Here is a 26,672-nt window from a genome sequence, read left to right on the forward strand (position 1 = left end):
GGCAGAGCTGGGGCTGGCTATCAGGTGGAGCAAGGATGTCAACAGTGTAGAGCCAGGGTGAAGAGCCTGGGAGGATCTAGAGCAGGGGTGTCCAAAGTTTTTGGCAGGAGGGCCACATAATCTCTCTGACATTGTGTTGGGGGCCAGGGGGGGGGAGAAGTAATTTACATTTAATATTTGAATAAATTTACATACGTTTACATAAATGAATATGTTAAAGATGAACTTATATGAATGAATTAAGGTCCTGCAATAGCTCAAGGCCTATAAAAGGCCTTGCACAAAGCAAGGCTGGCCTTTGCTTTGCTGCCGCTACTTTATCATAGACGTGAAACAGCAAGCAGTGGAGGGAGCCCTCGTCCCACAGCTCACGAGAGGTCAAACAGTCGCCCTCACGCTGAGAGCAACTGCGTCGGGCCAGTGCAGGCTCCAGCAAGTCTCCGGAGGGCCAGAGGCTCATTGGAGACTGGGGGCTCCCTGAGGGCCACATTGGGAGTCCTCAAGGGCCGCAAGTGGCCCCAGGGCTGGGGTTTGGGCACCCCTGATCTAGAGGATCAAGCGCTGAGCGTAACTAAAAGGCACAAAAACTCAGACCAGTTCCTAGCCCAGGAATGCCTGGCAAGCAAAACTCAAGGTCATCATCTCACTTCAGTAGTATAACATTTGAAGATCTCCCAAACCCTGCAGGTACACACTTGACTGTTTACCTACTTTGTCCTTCTGTAGTCTGTCTTGCCATGATATCCTTTCCCCACTACTCTAGATTCCAGAAAGCTGAAAAAAAGTACTCTGGGATAGTCTCAGAATGTTCTTCTCATTTGTGATAGGAGCCCTTCCACAATGCTGGGGGGGGGGGGAAGAGGCTTAACTAGCAAAGGAGGCATAACGTGGTATATTTAGGGTGCCATAAAATGACTGCAGAACCTCCATGTCATTGCTGGAGAGGCTGCCCCAAACTCCTAGTTGGCTCAGCTTAGCAATAGCCTTTCAGGCAGAGAACAATCTAGCCATAGCAACAGTTGCTAGGCTCCATTACTTGGACTCTGAAGTTTCAATTCCCACCAAACCTTCACAGCTGGGAACATGTTTACATGCAATTATTGCTCATTAATTAGTGTGTGGCAACAAAGTCCTCATGACAGAGAATGGGCGGGTGGGACGGGCAGGCAAGCTGACTACGGGATGGAGAAGAAGAGGTACCTTCACAGTGAGGTGACCCATTACTGGTCATAAGTTCATGGTAAAAGGTGAAGGAGGCAAAAAATGGTGCTTAGTTTCTGAAAGGGGATGCTTGAGCCCAAGCCCCAAATCACCTTGCCTGCAAATCACCTTGCACAGATGTCTGCAGGTTGGCTGAGGTTATTCAGTGTTGGGGATGGGGGTAAAGGCTAGTTACTAGTGCAAATAGTATGGGACAATAGTGCCACCTGTCCTCCCATCAAAGATCACCTAATATCTTGCAATAAGTAATGATATACATTACGAAGTACATATTACAAAGATATGTAATATATTGAGAGTTACGTAATGTTTTCTTCTTAGTATGAAATTATTAAGCATGTTTTCGAAAATGCCAGGTCGGATTACTCAAAAGCTTAGAGCATCAGACCTGGCAGGGTGGAATCATAATACCAGCTTCCTGTTGGCACTGTGCCTGCAGCCTAACACAGTTCAGCACCTTCAGTCACCAAATACTGCTGGTGGGGGAGCCAAAAATTGGTGACATATGACATTGGTCAGCAGCAGTACTGCTAAAGTTGTGCAACTTTCTTAACTTGTTCAGTGCAACAATGGGGCACAGAAGTGGAACCTGGCCCAAAGTTCAAAACCAATTAGTTATAACTGGAAGAAAGACTTTGTTCCTGTTCATCCAAGTACTATATTTGAGAGGGTTGGGTAGAGGACACATTATAACCAATGACTAAAGGGATATCATGCTCTCCTGTTGATTTAGCTAGGTGGATTTAGCTAGGCTTTTCTGAACATAGCAGGTTGCAGGATTTTTAAAAAGTACATGCAGCATTCTTGCCACCTTTTCCTACTCCCCAAAGCGGTGTGAATGAGAAAAGGAGGGGGTACTCAATCAGGGAGGCGTGGATTGCTGTTCTCCCTCTTGCACACAAATACAGTAGACAGAACCTCTAGTAATGCTGGCAGAAGCAAAACAGGAGGGCTCCAGTTCTTTATAGACTCTGGGCTTGAATAGCCAAAATTACTTTTTCTGTTTCTGGAAGTAAGAACTGAAGTCTTTAATAAACAAAGGCTGAAATTTGATGCACACTTTCCGGAGAGTAAGCCCCATTGAAAACAATGGGACTTACTTCTGAGTAGACAAACAGAAGATTGTTGTCCTAAGTGTGTCCAATCCTGGACACACTTACCAAGAAGTAAACCTTTTTGAACTCAGTGGGACTTACTTCTGAGAAGACAAGCATATGATTGGGCAGTAATTATACTGCAATTACTTATAGTAGCAAAAAGGATTCAAATGATTAGTTCTGGACTGTCCTATTTTTATTTATTTTTAAGGCTGTGGAAGTCCTGGAGCAATGTCTGGAGGCAGTTGGGGTCTGGATGAGGGCCAATAGGTTGAGAGTAAATCCAGAAAAGACAGGTCATTTTGGCCAGGAAATCCTTGATGCAGGTATTATGTGCCTGCTCTGAATGGGCTTGCACTCCCATTTACTTTAGTGGGAGTAGCACTTTACTTGCAGGTGCGCAGTTTGGGCGTGCTCCTGAATTCACAGCTTTCCCTGGGGTGTGTTTGCTCAGCTCTGGCTGGTGTGCCAGCTCTGGCCATACTTGTGTCGATCAGTCCTGACCACAGTGGTCCATGCCCTAGTGACTTCAGGATTGGATTACTGTAATGCGCTGTACATGGGGCTGCCCTTGAAGACGGTTCGGAAGCTGCATTTAGTGCAAAACGCAGCGGCCAGGGTGGTTACTGGAGCTAGGCAGTTTGATTCTGTCAAACTGCTGCTTCAGTGATGGCATTGGCTGCCCATTTATTTTTGGGTCCAGTTCAAGGTGCTGTTTTTGACCTTTAAAGCCCTTTAGTTTGGGGCCAGGTTATCTGAGGGACCACCTTCTCCCATATATTCCTGCCTGACCTCTTAGGTCATCTGAGGGGGCTTTCCTGCAAGTGCCACCTTTCTACCAAGTTAGGGGGATGGCGGCACGGGGGCAAGCTTTCTTAGTTGTGGTGCCACAGTTATGGAACTCCGTACCACGGAAATTAATATCTACCCCCCCTCCCTCATGGCATTTCATTCCTTGAGTTATTTTTGCCCTCCTTCACTTGGTGTTCCTTTCCACTATACTTCCTTCTTCTTTTGTTGTATTTTCTATTTTTTTTTTTTACTCTATATTGTATTTTTTTAAGTCTATAAATTGTAAGCCACCTTGAGCATCTGCTTTCAGCAGAGGAAAGGTAGGGTAGAAATCTTTTAAATAAATAATAATGAATTTATTTATTTGGCAGTATAATGGTGGTAAACACTGGAAGATCCAGTGCTTTCTGGTACAGGCACACCGCTTAACAACCATTCGCTTAACAACAGACTGCATATATGCAGGTGGTCAAAGCACAATAAAGATGCTCTTAATGAGGCAATTGTGTCTCCTTTAGCCTGCAGCAGAGTGTCTGTTTACACAACAAAGAGGCTCTTAATGCAAAGAAGAGGCAATCAGACTCCAGTAGCCTGTGCAGCCAGCTAGTGTCTGGCAGGGAGTGTCTGTTTACACAACAAAGGCACTAGATTGAACTGAATGTTCGCTTAATGACCTAATTGCACAGCAACAGGGATAGGAGAATGTATTCGTGTTCCTGTTCAGGAATGTATTCGATAGGAGAATGTATAAGTGGCTTACACCTGTAGTTACACCTATTTGTCTAAATATTATTATTATTATTATTATTATTATTATCATCATCATCATCATCATCATCATCATCATCATCATCATCAGTATTTATATACCGCTTTTCAACTAAAAGTTCACAAAGCGGTTTACAGAGAAAAATCAAATAACTAAATGGCTCCCTGTCCCAAAAGGGCTCACAATCTAAAAAAATGCAAATGAATACCAGCAGACAGCCACTAGAACAGACAGTGCTGGGGTGAGGTGGGCCAGTTACTCTCCCCCTGCTAAAAAAAGGAGCACCCACTTGAAAAGTGCCTCTTACCCAATTAGTAGGGGTTTGCTAATACAGTATATACAGTATAAATACAGTATATATATATGTAGTGAGTGATATAAGATCCAGGAAAACCTTGGAAATTAGTCTTGGAATTGCTATATAATACTAGTTACTAGTACATGCAGACTGTAAAATCATGAAAGCACTAATGGCCTTCCCTAAATACCATATCTTGTAGCTACACTGGGCAGGAGGTCTGGTCTAGAGGGTAGAGCCTCCATTTGCCTGAAGATTAACATCCACAAGGTCGGCAGTTCGAGGCCACCGGCACCGTGCGACCTTGAAGCAGCTGGCAAGCTGCAGCTGAGCTGTTCCATCTGCTCGGAGCGTGGGAGGATGGAGGCCAGAATGTTAAACCAGATCGGAGCGTAACATCTTGAATGTGGTGGTTCTTGAAAGAGAGAACCTTCTTTCAATTTGTAAAAATCCCTGCGTGGATTTAATAAGCCTGCCTGTGTAAACCGCCTTGAATAAAGTCTTGAATAAAGACCAAGAAAGGCGGTATATAAATACTGTATATTATATTATTATTATTACACTCCTGCATCCTATAGTGCAGATGTTTATATCAGTATCATACCAGTTTAGTTGCTATGGTTTCACCTAAAGAGTCCTGGGAATTGTAGTTTGTTGAGAGTACTGTGAATTCTCTGCTAGAGATTCCTGGTCACCTTCACAGAACTGTAACTACCAGGGAGCCCTGAGTAGAGGGTATGACTCTTAGGGCCCAATCCTATCCAGCTTTCCAGTGTTGATGCAGTCACAATGCAGCCCCGAGGTAAGGAAATAAATATTCCCTTGCCTTCAGAAGGCCTCCATGATTGCCCCCACACCACAGGTTGTAGCGCACGCCCCACTGCCCCTGCTGCATCAGTGCTGGAAATTTTACTAGGATTGGACGCTAAGACCAATTAGTTCTTGCGACCCCTTGCAGCCAGCAAATTAAAGTGAGTTTATAACACAAAAAGAGTTGTGCAGATAAGACTTAGGATCCAATCCTATCCAACTTTCCAGCACCAATGCAGCTGTGCCAGTGGGGCATGCACAGCATCTCGTGGTGAGGGGGCAGTCGTGGAGGCCTCTTCAAGGGGATAAGGCCTTTTGCCAAGGTGATAAGACCTTTGGCAAAAATTAAAATAAAAAATTGCACTGCCCTCCCCTCTATCAGATACTGTTTGCAAAGACAGAAAACCTGGCACAATTCCTCATTCTGTAATATGATGTTTAGGCTGCGCCAACACTTCTTTGATCGGAGAGGCAGCATGTTCCTCTGCAGTACTATAATAAATTGACCTCTTACAGCCAAAGGTTGTGGCAAGTTTTCTCCCTTGGTTCCCTGGCTTGGCTAGAAGTCCTTCAAGCCACCCTGTGGGAGGGGGGTGGCAGCTCCCAACCATTTGCCTGCCTCCTTGCTGTGCTCAGCAGGTGGCCCCTGTTCCCATTCCTAGAAATCCTTGAGCACTCTTAATGCTTTGTCATTTAAATGTAATCAACTCCATTCTTCTGCAGCAAGGAAATGAGCTGGGATTGCTTGTGGGTTTGCCCACATGTGTTTAAGTGGAGCTGGTGCGGGCGCACAGTCACTTAGCAGCCATTCCTGCTGGCTGCTGCACCGCACTAAAAAACAATGGCAGTTGGTAGCAGGAGAAGGAAAATGTCCTCCCTGATTTGATTTAAATTACACTTTGATTGGGAACAGATGTAAGAGATAATGGTAGCGAGACAGGTACCTGTGAGGAGGCAGTGCAGGCAAGACCCAGCATGTCTGATGTCTCATTTATTCACCACAGAAAGGAATGGTCCCTAAGAAGAGTGCAAGAACGGCTTGTGGAGCTACCTCCCTCTCCACAGCCCAGATCAGGTCCAACCCAGAGGCTGACACTATCTGACACAGGCATCCCTAAGAGGAACACATTCTGTTTCCCAGAAGGGTTGAGTTCCTCCGAAGTCTCCTTCTTTCGGAAAACGACTTGATTGACACAAGTATATCACAGGGCCTACCACTGCTCAAATGATGGGAAACAAGCTGGGAGGGGGCTAATGAAACCCACAAGCCACACCCCTCATTTGTGCCAATTTAGCCCTTCCCAGTAACCCTCATAAGCCCAGTCTGTTCCTACAGGACATACTGCCAATTATTATTCATTACACAGAAGAAACACTTGATTATGTGAAGTGGTGCTGCTGCTGATTTATTATAATAGGACCACAGGCCTGCAACTCTTGTTGCACTGCACTGAAGTGGCAAAACAGGCTTCGTTCTCATAAACTGTGCTTCACTCTGCTTCTAAGAAGTGGGATCCAGAAAGAGAAATACCACCTTAACCTCCTTCCTGAACATTTCCCAGGGACCTGAGATATTGGATGAATGGAACAGGATGGCAGTGATTCACACTGGATTCTTCCTTTCTCTAATCCAGTGGTATTCAAACTGGGGCGTCACAACGCCCCAGCCTGTGGGTCCTGGCCTCTGCCCCCTTAAGGGGCGGGGGCAGCCAGGAGACAGGGAAGACAGTGGCGCAATCCACAGGATCGCACCGCTCATCATCGCTGCAGCGGCTTGGGTGCACTTGCCCAAGCCTCCTGCAGCCTCCCGGGGATGCGGGGAGTCCTGCACAACCTTCGGCAGGGCTCCCCAGGTCAGGAAAAGTGAAAGCGGAGTCATCGCGCCCTGCTCCGCAAAACCGGAAGCAGAGTACGATTGCTCTGCTTTCCCTTCTGACGGGGCTGCAGGGACTGGGGTTCACCCTCCAGTCCCTGTAGCAGTCGTCCCTGTGTGCGGGGAGCCCTGCGCGAGCACCTGCAGGGCACCCCAGGTCAGGGAAAGGGAGAGTGGGGCGATCGCGCTCCGCTTCCGCTTTTGTGGAGGCAGAGCATATTGCTCCACTCTCCCTTTCCCTGACCTGGGGCACCCTGCAGGCACTTGCGCAGGGCTCCCCGCACACAGGGACGGCTGCTGCAGGGACTGGAGGGTGCACCCCAGTCCCTGCAGCCCCCTGAGCGACACGATCCTGGGGATCACGTCGCTGCCTTCCCCCTACCCCTGCTGCCTCCCCCCCACCCCTGCAAAAACTTACTGTGGGTTTCAAACTCCTGGAGAGTTTGAAAGCTGCAGCTCTAATCAGACTCATCTTAACAAGTGATATGTGCATCTCTACCCGCCTGTCACCACACTGTGACAGACACCAGGGTGGAGTCAGGTGTTGAACGGGTTGGCACTGGCTGAGGGCCTCTGCCCATCATAGGGCCTCTGCAGCTGGTGAGCTCCCGAACCCTGAGTACCCTGAGCAGAAGTGCTCAGCTTGCCATCGGGGGTAGCTGGGGTGGGTGCCATCGGGGGGGGGCAAGCCAGGATTTTACCTGGTGTCAGCCCTGAGAGATGACATTCAGAGGAGACTGGTCTTGTTTGGGGCAGGACTTTGTGCCCCATTTAATGCCTCTCAATTTAATCCACATGGGAATTTTAAGGAATTCATTATTTGCCTTTCATGTCCTCCAATCTGGGTCATGAAATTGCAAAAGAAGTCAGCTAAGCTCAAGCATTTTTCTGCGGCAGAATTTCTTTCCCTGTCACAGCAAGGCCTGCAGCCCAAAGAGACAGGAACCAGCCCTTCTCTGTGCAGTTCCTAATGGCCGCTGGAGTTGGATTCCCCCAGCCCCCTCCTCCCTGTCTGCAAATTGTTTGCCTCTTTCTCAGCTTTCTAGAAGATGTTGTATGGCAGAAAGCCATGGAAAAGGCCCTGCAAGCATGAGAAAATGTGAAACACATGATCCTTGATATCAGTATGGAGACGCAGGGCATCTTAGAGGTTTGGCCCCAATACTGTATGATTCCTCCTGCTGTAATATCACCTCCAGCCAGCACTCTGGCTTTTTGCCAGCTGGTTGGATCCCTGTGGCCTCTTGTCTGCCTAGGGATGCTGCTTCTCTTGATGCCTACTGTATTTGCAAGCTTCATTGCCACTGCTAACCTTCGCTCCACACCCCTATCCGGAGCTCTTTTCTCTTTAATTCCATCTGTAAAGGCAACTAAAGTACTGGAACTATTTATGGGGGTCCAGGAGCTGAAGTTTAGGCAATTCAGATTTACGAGGAAGCATTTGTGAATGAATGGAAGAAGCAGGGAGAGATTTTTCCTGTCTCCCCCCCCCTCTCGCCCCCAGAAATTGTGGGGAAAATATTGACTATTGTTCTGCCTTTATTTGTCTAACAAATTAAACTGGTTTTGCTGTTTAGATTTAGAAACAAAATAAACCAACTCTTAGTATCAGGCAGATACAAAATAATCTCCAGATTGAACACTGTTTCCCAGACTTCTGGAAAGGAGAATACACTTTTTTTCTGAATTAAAATTGCGGGCACACTTCAATCTTACACTCAAGAAGGTGGGCAGATTTTTCCTTGAATCTCACTATGCCAGTGCTTGCACCAGAAAAGCATAGTCATGGTCCTATGCTCTCTGAGCAGCAGGGTTATTGAAACAATATGTGCATGTACATGCACAATGCTCAAACAACAAAGTCAGGTTAGATTTGGTGATTCAGTCATTGCTCCAATAATTCTGGCGTGCATTCCAAAATATATCATACTTTTGGTGAAGCCATATATGAAACATATGTATGAGACATATTTAAATGAATGAACATTATGTACTGTCATGGTTCCTGTCCTTGGAATGTTTCAATTTTAATGGATTATTGTAACATGCTCTTCATGGGGCTGCCCTTGAAGATGGTTCAGAAGCTGCAGAATGTGACGACCAGGGTGGTTACTGGTGGTTTGATTCTGTCGGACCGCTGCTTCAGTGACTACACCTGGCTGCCCATTTGTTTCCGGGCCAAATTTAAGGTGCTGGTATTGACCTTCAAAGCCCTTCACAGTTTGGGGCCAGGTTATTTGAGGGGCTGCCTTCTCCCATACATTCTGGCTCAACCTCTTAGGTCATCTGAGAGGGGGCTCTCCTGCAAGTGCCACTTTTCTGCCAAGTTAGGGGGATGGGAGCACGGGAGTGAGACTTCTGGGTAATGGCGCCACAATTATGGAACTGCCTACTGGAGGAATTAAGATCTACCCTTTCACTCATGGCGTTTTGGCGAGGGCTCAAAGCATTTTTGTTCCATTTGGCATTTGGGTAATGGGTTGTCTGCTTCCTGTACTCCTGTAGCAGTACCTTGGTTGTAAATAGTTTGCCCTCCTCCAAATGGTTTTATTTATTTTTGTGATTTTTATTTATTTTGTTATAATATATTTTACCTGTAAATTGTAAGCCACATTGGGCATCCGCTCTGGCAGAAGAAAGGTGGGGTAAAAATCTTTCAAACAAACAAATAATGCACCCAACCAGCTTGTAAGTGAAGCAAGTGCACACTTCTGTATTTTTGCAATATTTTCAGTCTTCTAGGCGAAACCATGTTTATTCTTACAGGGGGGCCCTCATATCCACGAATCTTGTATCCATAGATTCACTTATCTGCAGATTGAGTCCAAGCCCACCCAGTGTGTGCAACCCCTCGGCATCCCATCTGGAGGTGAGCGGAGCTCCACTCCAGGGCTTCCATGGGCCTCCCAATGCCTTATAAAGTATTAAAAACATCATGTGCAGTTTCTCCATGAAACCGGAAGTTGCACTGGTTTTTCTTTTTCTTTGTTTTAAGCTTTAGAGCTTAGTCTGAGCTTGGCAGAGTCTGGGGATGGATGTCCATAGGGGGAGGCAGCCCCTGGGACCAAAGATACATTCACCTGTATCTTTGGTTTCAGTATTTGCAGGGGGAGGCCAAAATGGAACCTCCAAGAATAAGGGGGCACACCTGTATGAGCAAAATGTCCATGTATGAGAATAATTGTTTATGCAGCCTTAAGACTACAAAGCCCGTGATGCTCTGTGACTGCAAATAAAATGTACATGGGTGAAACTAAAATGAGCAACTGACAATTGGCTGAGCAAATGTAACTGTCCCCCAATTGCTTGGTTCAAGGCAGATGAATTTTCTGTGGAAATCCATTACTGAAAACCAGAAATAAGTAACTGAAAATACAATTTTACCTGCAGTTTTCACACATGCCCATCCAACAACAATGCCTACATTTTTCACAATTTCTTGGTAGCTTCTCTCTTTATTTAATATATATAACACCCTGATGCATTACTTAATATACAGGACAAAACATGACATTGAACAAGTAGAAGCCCAACTATAACTGTACAAATTCTTTGTAAAAAGAAATAGCCAAGATTTTGTATGTGAGGTAAGGAATAGCTCCAAGATTAAAATGATGCAGGCAGCCGCAGCCTAATACAACATTTGGGATTGCCCCTGGCAATATGAGATGTGTGTGCTGTGCTCTTTGGTCACCTTGCAACAAGGGACATGCTCATATAGCTATTCACACAAGAGTCTTACCCTGACATTGAGGGTATGAAATTACCCTGTTCTCATTTCCTGAAGTGTATAATTCTCATAGGAGTAGGATACTTGTAGTAGAACTTCCGTTGTACTCACAGGAGATTGATTTAGAAACAAGGCCTTGTATATTTGGAGGTGGGAAGAGGGTGAGAGTGGATTGGTTCTCCAAGGAGCTGTCAGAAGAGATAATGAAAAATGAACATACCCTGCCTTTAAGCCAAATGAATATGCATTTGGTCCTACTGAGAGGCTTTCTTGTGAGAGGCTAGTTAAGTTCCCTGACTCCCCACACTTTGATGGTTTGGGCTAGGCTGGCTCTTTGTGAGGTCGCCTCTCTTTAACCCCATCCATGCCCCTCTGTGGCAAGCAGGATTATGAGTGACACTTTTCTAAATACCTGCATGGCCGATCATCTGCTACAAATAGAGCAAAAGGCAATCTTCGGGGACTCGCTGCCGAGCTGCACTTTTCTTTCCTAATCTTCTTATTTCATTTTAGCATTTACAATAACTCAGCCAGTAATCCTGACATCAAACACACGACACGCTCTTCCAAGCCGCGCCGACGTCAGGATGTGCCGGCGTAGGCAAGATGTGCTGGCGCAGGCAGGATCTGCCAGCTCAACGTCTCCAGATAACACAGGGAAGAAAGACAGGAGGGAGAGTGTCTATCGTAATCAGCAGACAACGCACAGGCCTATTGTGTCCTGATGTTCTATTGTCCAAACTCTTCTCTTCTCTGGGGAGTGAGGCTGCTGCAATCCAGCTGCATTCAGAGACACAAATGTGAAATGCATGTGAGGCTTACAAATGTACCTTGGGGCACCGAACTCTTTGGGCAAGGACACCAAGGTGATTTGACCCAAAATATACAACTTAAGACATTCTAGCACAGAACACATGAAGATGCCTTGTATGAGTCAGACCCCTGGCCTGTCTAAGTGCTGTCTGCTCTGGTAATAGCTCTGTAGGGTTTCTATCACTAGTCTTTCTCCAGCTTACCTGGGGATTGATGTACAACCTTACCAGGGACTGAACTTCGGAATTTCTGCATGCAAAACATGTGCTCTGTCACTGAGCAATGGGCCTGCCTCTTAAAGGAAGACCTCCTTTAGGATAAAATGGAAGGATGCAATTTCACTGCAATGTTGCCAGTGAGTTTCCTCTGCATGGACAGCACCAAAACGGGTCCACTTGAACCTGTACTCTGGGCTTGGAACTTTTACTCCACATAGAGATATGGATGTTTTAATTCTGGAACTAATGAGTCTCCCAGGTTCAACAATCCTGGCCTCCTTGCTATGCACTTTTAAGCAAGGAAGTGTTCATTGCAAGGTATGGAGGGAGCCAACAACTGGAAAGATAGAATTGGAACAGGTCTTTTGTCCTGTGGTCCACATGATGCTGAAGCTGACCTTCTGACTATTGTAAAGCTTCTCTTACAGCATCAATCTACATTTGTTCTGCCTTGACTGCACCAAAATTGCACCTTTTGCTTGACATCTATGGCATTGGAACAGACAACATGCAAGCAATTTTAAGTTGCAGGAGGTATTCGATGGTCTTAGTTCACTGAAAAATTAAACTGTTTTGCAGGGGTGGGGACTCATGACTCATCTTGAGTTGCGAAAACATGTCATGTGTGGCCCTGACTCAGGACTCAGGGGTTTACCCTAAAAGAGTAGACACATATAGACTTGAGTCATTGAGACTTGTCATTTTGAGCCAAGGACTCGGCAAGTCTGCTTTGTGTGTGTGCTTGCTTACTATTTTTTTTGCCACTTCTGCATCGCCAAAAGACCTCATAGGTGATCCAGAAACTGACATCCAAACCAGTGCAAGCAGCAGACTTGGTGGGAGGAGGGTTGGTTGGCTCCAGGAAGTGGGGCTGGGGTGGAGGAGAGAAGGGAGGCTGTATGAGGCTGGGGAGAGGAACCAGAAGAAGTTGGGGCAGCCGGGGGGGGGGGTAAGGGGAGAGGGCTCTCTTATCTCTCTCCGAAGGAATGTACGATCAGTTGGCTGAATGGATTTTTTTCCCTCTGATTTTTCTTCCCTGGCCAAGAGAGGGGAGGAGAAGCTAAATGTACAGGGGAAGGAGTTCCAGCAATAAGAAAATCATGCCTGAATAGTTCAGGTTGTGGACTAAGGAGATGGTCAAAGCAGGAGGAGACATTTCCTTGTGACAGGAAGGAAGGCCCATTGACTGCAATGGGACTTCAGAGTAGAGCTGCAAAGGAATGGGTCGTAAGCCTCCCGGCTTCTGCAGGCGACCCTCCCTCCTGCCTGCCTGCCAATTCTTTCACCTCATGCTGCCCATCCCCCCCACCTTGCTGAATTCAGATCCCTCTTTGTAGGTTCATCTGTGGTGTGCTGACCTAATGCGCCATTGGCTGCAGCTCCCCACTAGGGCTACAATCCTATACATTGTATGGGGTGGTGGGTTTTCCACAAGGATTCCGCTGCTCCCCTGGCTGGTTTCCATGGCTCCCTGGAGAGCCACAGTTTGGGACCCACTGTCCTAAACCCTCAGCACTAGTGGCAGTGGTTGCTTCCAATTCTTTGTCAGAGGGCAGGTGGAGGGCATCCTCTTGCAGCCTGGAGCCAACATTGCCTCCAGGAAGCTGAGCATGAAGTCAAAAGCCAGACCCACCTTGTTGGTCCCAAAGTCATCTGATGTGGGATCTCAATAGAGATGAGTACAGAATATGGGATCTCAAATAGAGATGAATAAGAGAGACGAAGGCTGGGCTTGGTGCAAGATCTCTTTTCTCTTGTCGAGAGCTCTTTATTTTTATCCCCCTCTTCCCCCTCATTCCAGACACTCTCTTTGCCTAATCAAACAAGCTAATCCTCTCACACCACGTCTGCCTTTTGTTGATTGGGTTTGAGGCAAGGAGGCTGAATCACGGGTGGCGTGGTTTGCCAGCGCCTTCGTGACAGCGTCCCTACAATCTGATAGGGATGCTGCTTTTGAATCTAAAAGTTCCAATGAGTATTATGGCTAATAGCTGCTAATAAAACTATCCTCCATGAATGTGTTTTTAAAACTCATTTAAAGTCATCTGTCTCTAAGAACATCTTTATTAGTTTTGTTGTTTCTGCCTTGGCTCATCCCTCCTGCTGGCTGGGCATTTGCTAGCTGATTTCACATCTAGGTTCTAGTAGTGTGTTGGCCTCAGGCAGCAATGACTGTGTAAGAAGCCTGGCTGACATATCAACAAATACCTGTGGACAATTACCTTAAACAATGGCATCGCAAAGCTATTAACAGCACAGCTGAGGGCAAAGAAACACTTTGGTTCTTACAAAAACAGGAACAAAGAAAAGCTAAATTGTGGGGCTAGAAGCACTTCCCTAATAGCAGCATTTTGCATAAATCCAGTCCAGGGCTTTCAGCTTGAGGGGAGCAATTTCTGCTGCAACAGAAGGGCATAAACCCATAGAAACCCAACGCACCCATAGAAGAAAAGGGATGGAGCCACTTCCATGAGACTGGGGTGCCGAGGGGAGGGTGGGGTTGGGCTACATATTAAAACTTACCTGTGTGTGCTAAATAATTAAAATCAGCATAAATTTTAAAGAGCTTACTGACTGAATAACACTATCTGAACTTACCTGGGTGACAACAAAATCTTGTGGGATAGATTTCAAACCAGCCAGGTGGTTGTTGTAAGCATCATAACAAGATAATATACATGAAGCACTTGGAACATTTAAAACTGTTATGTACTTGCATATAATTATCCTTCTAGTCCCCCAATCCCTGTCATTCACACACAGCACAGGCAACTTATTTAGTTCAGTGAGTGTTATCTGAAAGAATACTTTCTATAGATAGTAAAGTGTATCTTTTTTCCTGCCCCAAGACAAGCTTTAAAATTGGTTCTGCACATAGCAGGTGTGTTCAGCTTGAATGGGGTGGGGTGGGGAAACTTGGACGGGGAGGGGAGCTGGTAGCAGAAGGCACCTGTTGGCTAGCACCAAGATGACATCACCAACACACATTAGGGAGTGCTACCCTGACACCATCAATGACGGCCTGGCATCAATGACATCACTGACCTACCTCCCTCTCTCATACTCTTGGAGCAGTCTTGCAACTTTTGTTATTTAATGCCATGTTTTTCTGTTGTAACAGAAACAAAGTATTTTGTGGAACCATAAGGACTAACATTTATTGTGGTATCAGCTTTTGCTAACTAATCCACAAGGTGCCAAAAATATTCTTCTTTTTTAAGGTTTAATTTTTGTAAATGTACTGTAGAAACATACATGCATACAGCAAAAAAAAAACAAAAAAAACGACAACAAAGACTTGCCTTGTGCATAAAGAGAGGGGCAACACTGGCAGTTGATCCAGTGTTTAACATGCTGGAATACACATCTGCAATGCAAATAGCCAAAGTGAGGCTGAAGAACCCACTGTGACTGCTCTTAAACTCTCACATCTGTCTTCACCACAGGATTCGTCGGCTTTAGCCAACATCTGTACTTCTAGCTCCAGCAAAGAAAGAGGGATCTGAACAGACTTTGAATCTCACAAAGCAGAAATGGTGGTAGGCAGGATGTCCCAGCAATGCTGTTGCTCCAAATTCTGGGCAGAACGATGGCTGTAGAAATTGTGGCACTAGGCTCCCATTTAAGATCCAATTTGACCTGCAGGTTTCTGCCTGTGTAACACAGCAGCCTTAAATTCTCATTTAAATTATCTAATTATCACTGGAAATCATTATCCTTTTCCCTCTTATAAATGTTCAGCGCCAGGCATTAATTTTATCATATGGTAGTTTAAATTTCCTTCCTAACTAGAATTTATTCCCCCAGTGTCTTCTGGTAGCATTTATAAAGCAGTTTTGGATGTTCAAAGCATTGAACATATATTCTTCTGTAATCCTTACAATGACCTGTAGGGTAGTTTTATTACTCCCATAATGCAAATGGGGGAGGGAGCTAAGAGAGGGTGGCTTGCCTAAGGCCACCTAATGAGCTTGTTGCTGAGGCAATACTGAACTAGATGCTTCCAGGCTCACAGTTCACACCAGTGGCGAACCAACAACCTTGGGAAAAACTTGGAAGCAACTTAATGACATCACATACTGGCATGATGTCATGACGTAGCTTCTGATTTCTCCCCGGAAGAGAGGGTGGTGGGAGTGGCTTCACATTGTGCCCATTGCCACCTTAGTCTCCAGAGGAGGAGGGAGGAGGTGGTGTGCACATTGTGAAGCCGCCATTGTGCGTTTCTTCCCGACAAGGAAGAAGTCACTTGGCCTTGCTCCGCACATCTCTTCTGGCCCCTTCTGGCATCCCCTTCAGAAGGCAATATTGAACTAGGCCCATCCAGGCTCACAGAAGGGGTGTGTGAAGAAGCAGCTGCTTGAGGCTGGACCAAGTGCCTTCCTCACAGAAAGAGGTGGTGGTCACCATCTTGGTCAGTTTGCCCTGGATACCCACCAAATGGCATTCTGGGGTGGACCCTGGGGTAGCATGCCCCCCACATCCTCCACAACCTATGCTACTGGTTCACACTCATATGATAATGGCAAAGGAAATTTTGGTCAAATGTTCAACCCACTCATTGGGAGTCATTCTTTTATTTTGCCCTACTAGCAGCCTGTTACTTGCCTCAGCTCCTGCCAACCTAGTAGTTCGAAAGCATGTAAATGCAAGTAGATAAATAGGTACCACTTAGGTAGGAAGGTAACAGCATTGCATGTGCTTTGGCGCTTAGTCATGCTGGCCACATGACCACTGAAGATGTCTTTGGACAATGCTGGCTCCCTTGACTTGGAAATGGAGATGAGCACTGCCCCCTAGAGTCGTACACGGCTGTGCAGAGAAAATATGTGCAGGGGAAACCTTTACCTTTTAGCAGCCATTACCATCTCTTTTCTTTCTTGCAACAAGCAAATATCCCAGTGCCTGGGCTACAGTAAGAAACATCATAAAAATTTTAAACACTCCATCTCGTTCCTGATACAATTCACACAAGCAATGGCCTGCTGTAGCCAAAGTGATCCAAAGCTGCAATGGATCTGGGGCAAATCTAGCTGAACCACCTTTTGTCCCATATTTAGACCCAACCCTGGATGCAGTGAATTTTTAACCTTAGAGAGAACATGCTACTCATGTTTCATGCTGGAGCTAATCCATTGAGGCTGCAAGCCTAGGCACAGCTTCCTGGAAGTAAGCCCCATTGAATATAATGGAACTAACTTCTGAGAAGACATGCGTAGGATTGAGCTGTCAGTCACTGCATACAGATTCAGTAGTGCAAACCCTATTGAAATGAACTGGGGAACTGGCAAGAAAACATCCCAGTGGATTCTGACATGATGAAGGGTTATCTTGCATCTCTAGTCCAAAGACAAACTTGTGCCTAGAGAGTGTGTAAGTCTTGGAATCCAGATAGCAGGCTGAAGCACTCCATGCATATTTCAAAATGAGTTGGGGGCTCCCCTTGAAAAGCGTTTTCTTGACATTAATCCTACCCCACCCACCCCTGCTATGTGGGATTTAGCCAGCGCAGGAATAAGCAGCTTTCCCTAAGGCAGAGAAGAGCTTGGGCTCAATAGGAATTAATTTGCCTAATTAGCGTCTATGGGAAAAGACTGCAGATGCCCAGGTGCCAGAGGAAAGAGGTCTCTAAAAAGCCTCCCTCTTGGAGTTGCTTTAGCTTCGGTGGCTTGCGGGAGCCAATACTTAGGCTACCAATTTAGTAAAGCTTGAATTTGACAGGTAGTACATTGTATGATCCAATCCACACAGAATTTGGGTACCTAATTAAGCAGGCTTTTGTGGATGGTGTAAAGGAGGCTTGCTCACTGCAACCAGAAATAGCTCTTTCACTTGGGGCCATGGGAACTCTCCACCTCAGACTGACTTCGGTCTCCCAGGGTGTGTCATCCCTGGCAGCTGCTGAAAAGCTAGCTGGATAGCTAGATGGTCCAGGTAGCGGAAGAACTGCCCTGGCCCCAAGCACTTCACAATCACTGAGGGACAGGTGGACAGAAGTGCTCTATTCACTCTGCATAGCATATCTGTTTGCTACAACTTTCTCCTTATATTTCCCCTCCTTAGCACAAAAAAAGAATCCCTTGTTTCCTTTGATGGAGTTACAGAGATAACTCCAGGCTCCCTCTGGCTCCCTCTGGCCTTCCCCAAGGAATGGAGTCTGAGCTGCCTGGTCCCAGCCAGAAAGTCCCTCTGTGTAATACCCAAGAGTGGGTGGCTGACAGCAAAGATGAATGGATTTAATCACACTGCTTACAGGGCACCATCTGAAGTTTCGTGTAAGTTATGATAGCGACAGTTTGCGCGAAAATTGTATTTCCAGGCTTCATTGACTGGCTTAATGAGAATCTTTACGTGTCAGATATTAAATTAAGAAATTAAAGAGCTGTTTCAGTGTGTATAGACTCTTTCTCTTGCACCGGCCAGCACAGCTCCCTACACATCCATCAGCAGCAGGCTTGCAGAAGGATGGGAGAAGGCTTTGATTTTCTGTCACAGGACAAGTGAATCTAATGTGTGCCGGCATCTAATTCATGTTTTATTAAAAGGTATGAGGAAGAATCTGCTGGCCTGGCCCTTACCCATTGCTTTCCCTTCTGGGAACTGGTGAGAAGGGATTTCACTGCCAGGTAGGCATAGTTTTACCCTGCACATGCCCAATCTCATCTGATCTTGGAAGCTAAGCAGGCCTGGTTAGTACTTGGATGGGAGACCTCCTGGGAATACTGGGTGCTGTAGGCTTATACCATAGTCTTTCGAGACTGAAGGTTGCCAATCAGGCATAGTTTCTTATGGAACTAAAACCAGTGAGGTGCCAAGCAAACACCAAACATTATGGCTCACCTAAACCAGATTCCAGGATGGACGAATGCCCTTAGGCCTGAGGTTCTCAAACTGGGGCAATTGTGATGTCTCTGCCTGAGAGCCTCAGCCCCTGGCCCCTTAAGGGGCAGGGGAAGGGGAGAGGCAGCAACATGATTCCCAGGATTGCATGATTGCATCCCTAACGGGGGCTAAGGGGGATGTTTTTACTTACTGAGGGCTGACGCAAGGTCCAGAAATTGTAGGGAGCCCTGAGTAGCCCACCGCAGGGCTCCCTAAGTCTTAGAATGTTGAAAAAAGCAATCGCAAACCACTTCTGGTTTTGTGATCCCAAACCATAAGTGGTTTGTGATTGCTTTTTTTCAATATTCTAAGACTTGGGGAGCCCTGCGGAGGGCTGCGCAGGGCTCCCTGCAACTCCTGGACTTTGTGCCAACCCTTTGTACCCCTGTTAGCTGCCTTCACCACCTCCCCCACAAAGACTTACCTCAGGAGTTTTGCTCCAGAGAAGTTTGAGAACACCTGCCTTAGGCTGATGAATATACCGGATGCAGCTATATAGAAAGATCCATTTATAATTACTGTGCCTACCCTACAGGCATCAAGGAATGCTCCGAGTATGGTTAAGGTTATTTTCCTTAACCAGCTTGACTGTCAGCCGTAGATAGGTCTGTCCTTCACAACTTTGTGAAAGGAACCTCAGACCAGTGTGCCAAGTGCTAGACTTACATGTATTAAGCACTATATATTTTGGTTTCTTTTAGCATAAGAATATAAACATCACCTTGTTGTACTGTATTAGATTAGGAGTGGAACTAATACACTCCACTTAATTTCATGATTTTTTAAAAGTGATATTGGGTGGGGTGAGAGGCTACAGTGATCAACTATAATGCTTGATGGAGTATATGCAATTTTTTAGAACATAAAAGAATGTAAGAAAAGCCTGCTGGATCAGGCCAACAGCCAATATAGTGCAGCCTGCTGTATCCCACAGTGGCCTACCAGATGCCTCAGAGCCCAATCCTGTGCTCGGCGGCACAGCTCCGTGCTGCTGAGCACTGTCGCAAACGTGCTGTAAGGCATGTCTGCGAGCCTCACCACTGGGCTGCCGCCCGTGCTAGCCCAGCGCCAGCTGGTGCTGGGCTAGCATGGGGCGGTCGCCCAGCCTCTGTGGCTCGGCAGTCTTCTGGACCACTGAGAAAGTGGGGGCAGGGACAGGGGCGGGCAGGAGGCATTCCGGGGAGGAGGAGGCTGGCAGGGGCGGAGAGAGGGTGGGAGGAGGCATGACGTGGGGAGGCGTGGGCTGGAGGCATGCCTGGGGGAGGGAGGGAGGGAGACAGGTCCGCGGAGCTCCGCTCCGCAGGATCCAAGGCGCTTGTGGAGGGCTCCATGCACCTTTACCTAGTAAAGTGAGTAGCCCCATTGCGGGGAAGGGAATGAAAGGGGGAAGGGGATGAAAATCCCTTTCTCCTGAGGTGCCTCCCGCGGTAGCCCAGTGTGCGCAGGATCCGGCGCCTGCCGTTCTTGGTGTTTCTGAGCCTGGGCTCCCCAGGCAACTCAGGATTGGGCTGCCCGGTAGCACACAAGAAAACAAGAGACCTGCTCCTGATGCCCTCCCTTGCATATGGAGGTACAAGTAGTTCTGAACTCTTGCTTTTCAACAGGTTTGAGTCTTATGCTAATTCATGATACGTATGTCATTAGTTGTGTACTTTTTAAGAGTTTTTGTCACTATAAATTTGTGGCGTATCCTTTGTTTTGTATACTTTCCTCTTCTTTTTTTGCATGCAAAATTTGAATGAAGCGTACTTTAAGGTTTGATACTTATGCTAATTACAACAACAAATCAGTGAAGTGTTATTGTGAAACAATCAAAGTAATTTTTTTTAAATGTAATGAATTATTATATCTTTAATCAGTGTTAAAAGTTCTGTAGAGATGTGAACATTTCCTTTCTTACCAGGAGCAGCCTACAGTTACACACTTTTGCAAAATAACATGAGGTTAGAAAAGCAATTACAGAGAGTGGTAAAAAATGAAAATTCCCTTTTTAAAGGTAGTTGTTTAAGTAGGCAGCAGGCACATTGTTGTCAGCTTTTTTTTTTTTTAAACCATAGTAGTCCTCATAGACTGATGACTGCCACTGGTGATTACCTGTTCCTGTTCTTTTCCCTGTTTGGAGACGCCTGTAGCTATTGTGGGTAGCCAGAAAAAGCTGTGCTATACTGGTAAGCTTGCCCCTGGCTGCCACAAAACTTTACAGGTAAGCAATTCTCTTGTCTGCCCTGACTAACAAATATCATTAAAATGAAATTTTAAAAAGGTAAGCTGCCACCTACACAGGCCTCATGAAATATTTGACAATAGCCAAATAATTGTTAGTTGAATGATTAATTGACAATTATTGAGCCATTGATCAGTTTGCCAATGTTATCTCAGGGCTAAAAGCGGCAAAAGCCACTTTGGGTCCCCTTAGGGGGAGAACGGTGGGATAAAAATACAGCAAATAAATATAAATCTTCTTCTTAATAATAATAATAATAATAATAATAATAATAATAATAATAATAATTATTATTATTATTATTATTATTATTATTATTATTATTATTATTACAATAGTTTTATAAAGTAAGTCAGTAATATTAGCATAGTGTGGGCTGAGTGATAACTGAGGCTCCTAGCATACCTAAGGCCAGCTTGTAAGTTCAAAAACATGAAACCTGAACCTATCCATACTGAGAGAATGTGTAATGGAAACCAGTGAAATGCCATTGAAACCAATGGCATGCATTCCCAGGTAGATGTGTAGCCTACTCCTCTGCTACATAAGAACACGTTCCAGAGCTCTGTTTTTGAGTCATTTTGTACTTAAGTTCAACATTACTGTTAGTAATGCTGCCCTGCTTCCATCTCTCTCCTTCTGGCCTCCTGTCCAGCCATCCAGATGCAGCATCCCCATATATCTAATCGATACAAGGACATCTGCAAGAGGGATCTGAAGGCCTTAGGAGTGGACCTCAACAAGTGGGAAACCCTGGCCTCTGAGCGTCCCGCTTGGAGGCAGGCTGTGCAGCATGGCCTTTCCCAGTTTGAAGAGACACTTGGCCAACAGTCTGAGGCAAAGAGGCAAAGAAGGAAGGCCCATAGCCAGGGAGACAGACCAGGGACAGACTGCACTTGCTCCCAGTGTGGAAGGGATTGTCACTCCTGAATTGGTCTTTTCAGCCACACTAGACGCTGTGCCAGAACCACCATTCAGAGCACGATACCATAGTCTTTCGAGACTGAAGGTTGCCAACAAGGATATATGTTCCATATGCAGGCTAGTATGGACTTAAATGCATTCAGATTTAACAGACTTCTGGTATTAAGAGGCACTCCCTCCCCCCATTAGTCTGTTAAATTGAGAGTTTGCTGTATATCTGTTTTTCAGCATCCAGCTGTTGGGTTTAAGATGGGAACAAAACAAGGACCAGTTCCTCTTAGTACTTGGAACTTCTGCTTGCACATTAACTGAGCAGATGCCGAGGTATGTACTGCTGAAAAAAAAAAAAACAGAACCGTAGGCACTGTAGGATACAGTCGCTTGCTATATCTCTCCATGGCAAGCTTTGCTGTTGTCTGAGAAGAAAGCATACGCTAATCCTGGCACAAACAAATAAATGGTCAGGTAAAAATATGCTTCCTCTGATCCTGTCCCAACTTTTTGAGGTAGTTGCCAGGAGCAGACACAAAGCGACCGGTAAACAATTCAACAGTTAATATGCTGGATTTGTCTAATAACTCAAACAATTTGCATAATATGTAAATTAAGTTGCTTGGATGGAGGAACTGGAATATGGCAGCCCTACATTTGAAGAGGTTTGCGTAAACTTACTGCCCTACATTTATGTTTCTTTTTGGAGCATTCAGATTTTGTGAACTCTGCTGAAGCAAATCCAACGCAATGTTAGAAAAACAGAGTACTCTGAAAGGTCAGGACCGCCCTGCTCATGTGGTTGAGAAGCAGATTAGGTGGGGAGTGACCAGTTAACAGGGGGTGCCTCAAACTCTTCTCTTTCTCCAGTGCCACTACCACCAATGTGGAAAGCCAGTGATAAGATGACTGTGGCAGGCTTGAAGGAAGAAATAAGAAGCCACTGCAATCCTATTCCTTATCACTCTTCTTCCCCTGTAAGATGGAAAATTTGGGAGAAGAACCGCCATATCACAAAAGCCAACTTTGTCCTCTTCCCAGCTCTTCCCAGGTGGAATGGGAGGAATCTTGGGAGTGAAAGAGGAAGAATTTCTATCTCCATAGGCTCTGCCTGCCAAGTCTGTTTAAGAAAAAAGCTTGGAAGAAGAGTGCTATAACCAGTGGTGTCACTAAGGAGTATGGTCTACATCGGGTGACACCCTCAGGGGTGTGTGACACCACTAGAGATCAAAATTTTGGAAACCTTTTAGAAAATTTGTATTTATGAATAATAGCATTATGTTATAGCATCACTGGAAATAGCATCATTGGAAAAGCACTTTCATGCAGAATGTAATTGTGTTGAAATATCTGTATTCTATCAAAAGTTATGACCAATTAAACAGAAAAAGAAAACACAACTGCCTTCTGTAATAAAAAGTGGATTTCCGTCACTCAGAACTGACCAATGAGACTAATTGTTCCACGAATTGATGAGGTGTTGTTATGACACAGCAGGAAACCAATATGGTGTTAGTATGAGTTAGCTCACAGTTCTATGTATCAGAGCTAATACTCAAACTCTTATTCAGTTGTGTCAGTGTCATCAAGTTCGCCACTGGTTTTTTGTTGTTTACAGATTTGTTGGGTGACCTGTACAGTTATACATTAAAATAAATAAAGTTAATGCAGGTTACACCAACCCTAGTGATGCCACTGCATTTAGGCTGTGGTTATGATACTGTAATTTTTTCTGTATGGTCTGGTATGGGAGAAGGTCCATCACTGGGGTAACACAATGAGCTCTCATACCAGGTGACAAAAACCCTAGTACAAGCTGAAGTTAAATCCGGATAAGACAGAGGCTCTCCTGGTTCGGAAATCCTCGATGCAGGTGCTGGACTATCGGCTTGCGCTGAATGGGGTTGCACTCCCCCTGAAGGAGCAGGTCTGCAGCTTGAGGGTCCACCTGGACTCGCAGCTGCTCCTGGATTCCCAGGTGGCAGCTGTGGCTAGGGGGGCCTTCGCTCAGCTTCGGCTGGTGCGCCAGCTGCGGCTGTACTTGGATCGTGCAGACCTGGCCACGGTGATCCATGCCTCGGTGACATCAAGGTTAGATTACTGTAACACGCTCTATGTGGGGCTGCCCTTGAAGACGGTTTGGAAACTGCAACTAGTGCAGAATGCGATGGCCCGTGTGGTTACTGGAGGTAGGCGGTTCGACCCTGTCAGTCCGCTTCTCCAGCAGCTGCTTTGGCTGCCCATTCGTTTCCAGGCCCAATTCAAGGTGCTGGTTTTGACCTTTAAAGCCCTATACTGCTCTAGGCCAGGGTATCTTAGAGATCGCCTAATCCCGTACAATCCGGCTCGTCCTCTTAGGTCATCAGAGAAGGCCTTTTTACAAGTGCCACTGCCTAGGGAGGTACGTGGGGCGGTGGCAAGAAATAGGGCCTTCTCAGTAGTGGCACCAACGCTATGGAACTCCCTTCCCCTTGACTTAAGAATGGCTCCCTCTCTTGAGACTTTTCGGCGAGGCCTGAAAACCCTTCTGTTTAAACAAGCCTTCTGAGTTCTTGGCCTTTTTAACATCTTTTAAACATCTTTTAATATTTTTTACAGGCCTGATTCTTTTATGATTTGTTGCTGCTCTATGCTCTTTTTACCTGACTATTTTTTATCTGACTACTGTTTTTATGATATGTGTTAATATGTTTTTATTTGTTTTAAATTATGTTTTTAATCTGTTTTAACCTGTTATAAGCCGCCTTGAGTCCCTTCGGGGAGAAAGGCGGGGTAAAAATAAAGTTATTATTATTAGTATAACAGCAATGGACTGCCAAAGGGGGAGAAGTGACTTCTATGACAATGGTGGTGGCAAGGGAGTGTGTGGGATCAAAACCTTCCAAAAAGATAATTGGAAAACTTTGGTACTGCTTTAGGCTCCAATTGGGCTCAGGCCTGTGAACAGCAAGGATGTTAGCAGACCTTCCTTGTTCTGTTCCAAAATTGACTTGTATGGTTTTTGCTCCAAACACTGCACTCGCCCTTTTTTCCCACTGGTCCCACATTCTATAGCTGTATTTTGTGTGTGTGTGTGTGTGTGTGTGTGTGTGTGTGTGTGTGGCCCAGTGAGAAAACCCAGAGAGAGGAGGGAACTGGCCTGAATTAGGGATGGGTGGATGCAACATTCTGTTGCATGTTCCTCTTATAAAGTTCTACAGGCATTCCCTGGTATCTGTAGGATATAGGTTCTTGCTGCTACCTAAAACAGCGGATAGCAGTGAACTCTACTGAAATTTCCCCCCTTTGTGCTCATGATTCACCTCTTTGCAATACTTTGCAAAAGAAGATTTTTTCCCCCCTTTCACTTTGGAGCAGGAAGCTAACAGTGAGAACCAGACTGTAGCTGCTTAGAGAACACTACAGGAGGCGATAGTGAGAATGCTAAGAGGAAATCCTCATGCAGCTATGAGTCTAGGTTGACCTGTCTGCTTCCTGCTTCCTGTTTCAAAGTGAAAGGAAGAAAAATATCCCTTTTGCAACGCATTTGCTAAGAAGAGAGTCATGAACATGATGAGGGGGGAGAACTGAGAAGTGCAGAAAAGTAAAACTGCAGATATGGGACCCAGGGATACAAGGGGACACCTGTATTGTGAATTACGGCAGATACTCACGTATAGTACCTGAAATTTTTGGCAAGTGATCAAGCTCCAATTCTCACTTCACCTGATCTCCGGGTCAATCAGAGGGCAGAGCCTTTCAACTCTGAATAGTTGTTTCTCAGCTGAGCTGTTGCTCAGCTCAGGCAGGCACTTGCTAAGTTGCTACAATAATTTTCCTGGGACATTACAGCCAACCTTTTATTCTCCTTCCTTCTCCTGCAGCCTGGTTCTGCTTGGCAAATGCTTGCAAAGCAGGTCTGTTTTTCGAAACACCAGGATGGGATCCTCCTTCCCAGGCTACAATTCAGTGCACCATTACTTCAGAATAATACCCATGGAAAGCAGTGGGTCTACTTCTGAGTAAATAGGGTTGCAAATATCTCATCTCTCTGCTGTGAACTGAATTGCACACTCCACATACACAAAATTGCAAATTGAATTTCCATAAATTGTACCCTTCATATTAGCAAAATGTTGTAATTAATAATATAAGCCCTCATCTCCTCCATATGAAAGCCCAGATTTCATGTATTCATCACATATTTTCTCTTTTCATCTGTTTGGAGAACAGAAGATTCTGCCTTTGCACTGTTTTTCACCAGAAGTGAGCTGAGAAATTCTGGGTGATTGATCACTTTCCATATTATATTTCAGCTTTTTTACTGTGCTGGTTTTCAATCACTGGTTCATACATGGATTGATGACCAAAAACTATCTATTGGTGGCGCTTTCACAGCCAGCTAGCTACCTCCCTTCCTGCCTTGCTGGTCCTTGCAAGGCATTCCTGCCTTGCAAGGCATTCTGGAGCACGACCTGCCTTTTTCTGCCATTATGCCATTCTTTTTCAAGTACCCCTAAAGGTCCTGTTGAGTATCCCTGGGAGTACGTGAATACCAGGTTGGGAACCACTGTTTTACTGGTATGCAGTTTACAGTGCACTTACTCTGATAGTGTATACAAAAAGGTGGTGAAGACCAGAATTTAAAAAGAATAAAAATGTATCTTATGATCTTTTACTATGTTTTTAATAAATTAAACTTGCCCTCAACTTATCTGTGGGGTCAACTTATAAGCGGGTATCTATTGTGCTTTGCAGGTTAAGAGTCGTATGTAAATAATAGGTAACTTTTTCATTCAAAAAGGCTCATTTATTGTTGTTGTTTTCGTACAAGACATTTATGGATTTTTTCCCTCCCCTTGTTGTCACCAGGCAGTGCCTCAAGGCTATTTTACTACACTACCCTTTGTTCTGTTATGAGATAGGTACCTTTAAACAAAGTCTGCTGTGAAATATGCAAATTTTACTGTGAAATAAGCAATTGCTTACTATTTAAAAACTGCTGCTCTAGCCATGGGAATAAATTTCATAGGTCAATCTAGTGCAGTGTG

The sequence above is a fragment of the Tiliqua scincoides genome, chromosome 4 (assembly GCF_035046505.1).
Source record: "Tiliqua scincoides isolate rTilSci1 chromosome 4, rTilSci1.hap2, whole genome shotgun sequence".
Lineage (NCBI taxonomy): Eukaryota > Metazoa > Chordata > Lepidosauria > Squamata > Scincidae > Tiliqua > Tiliqua scincoides.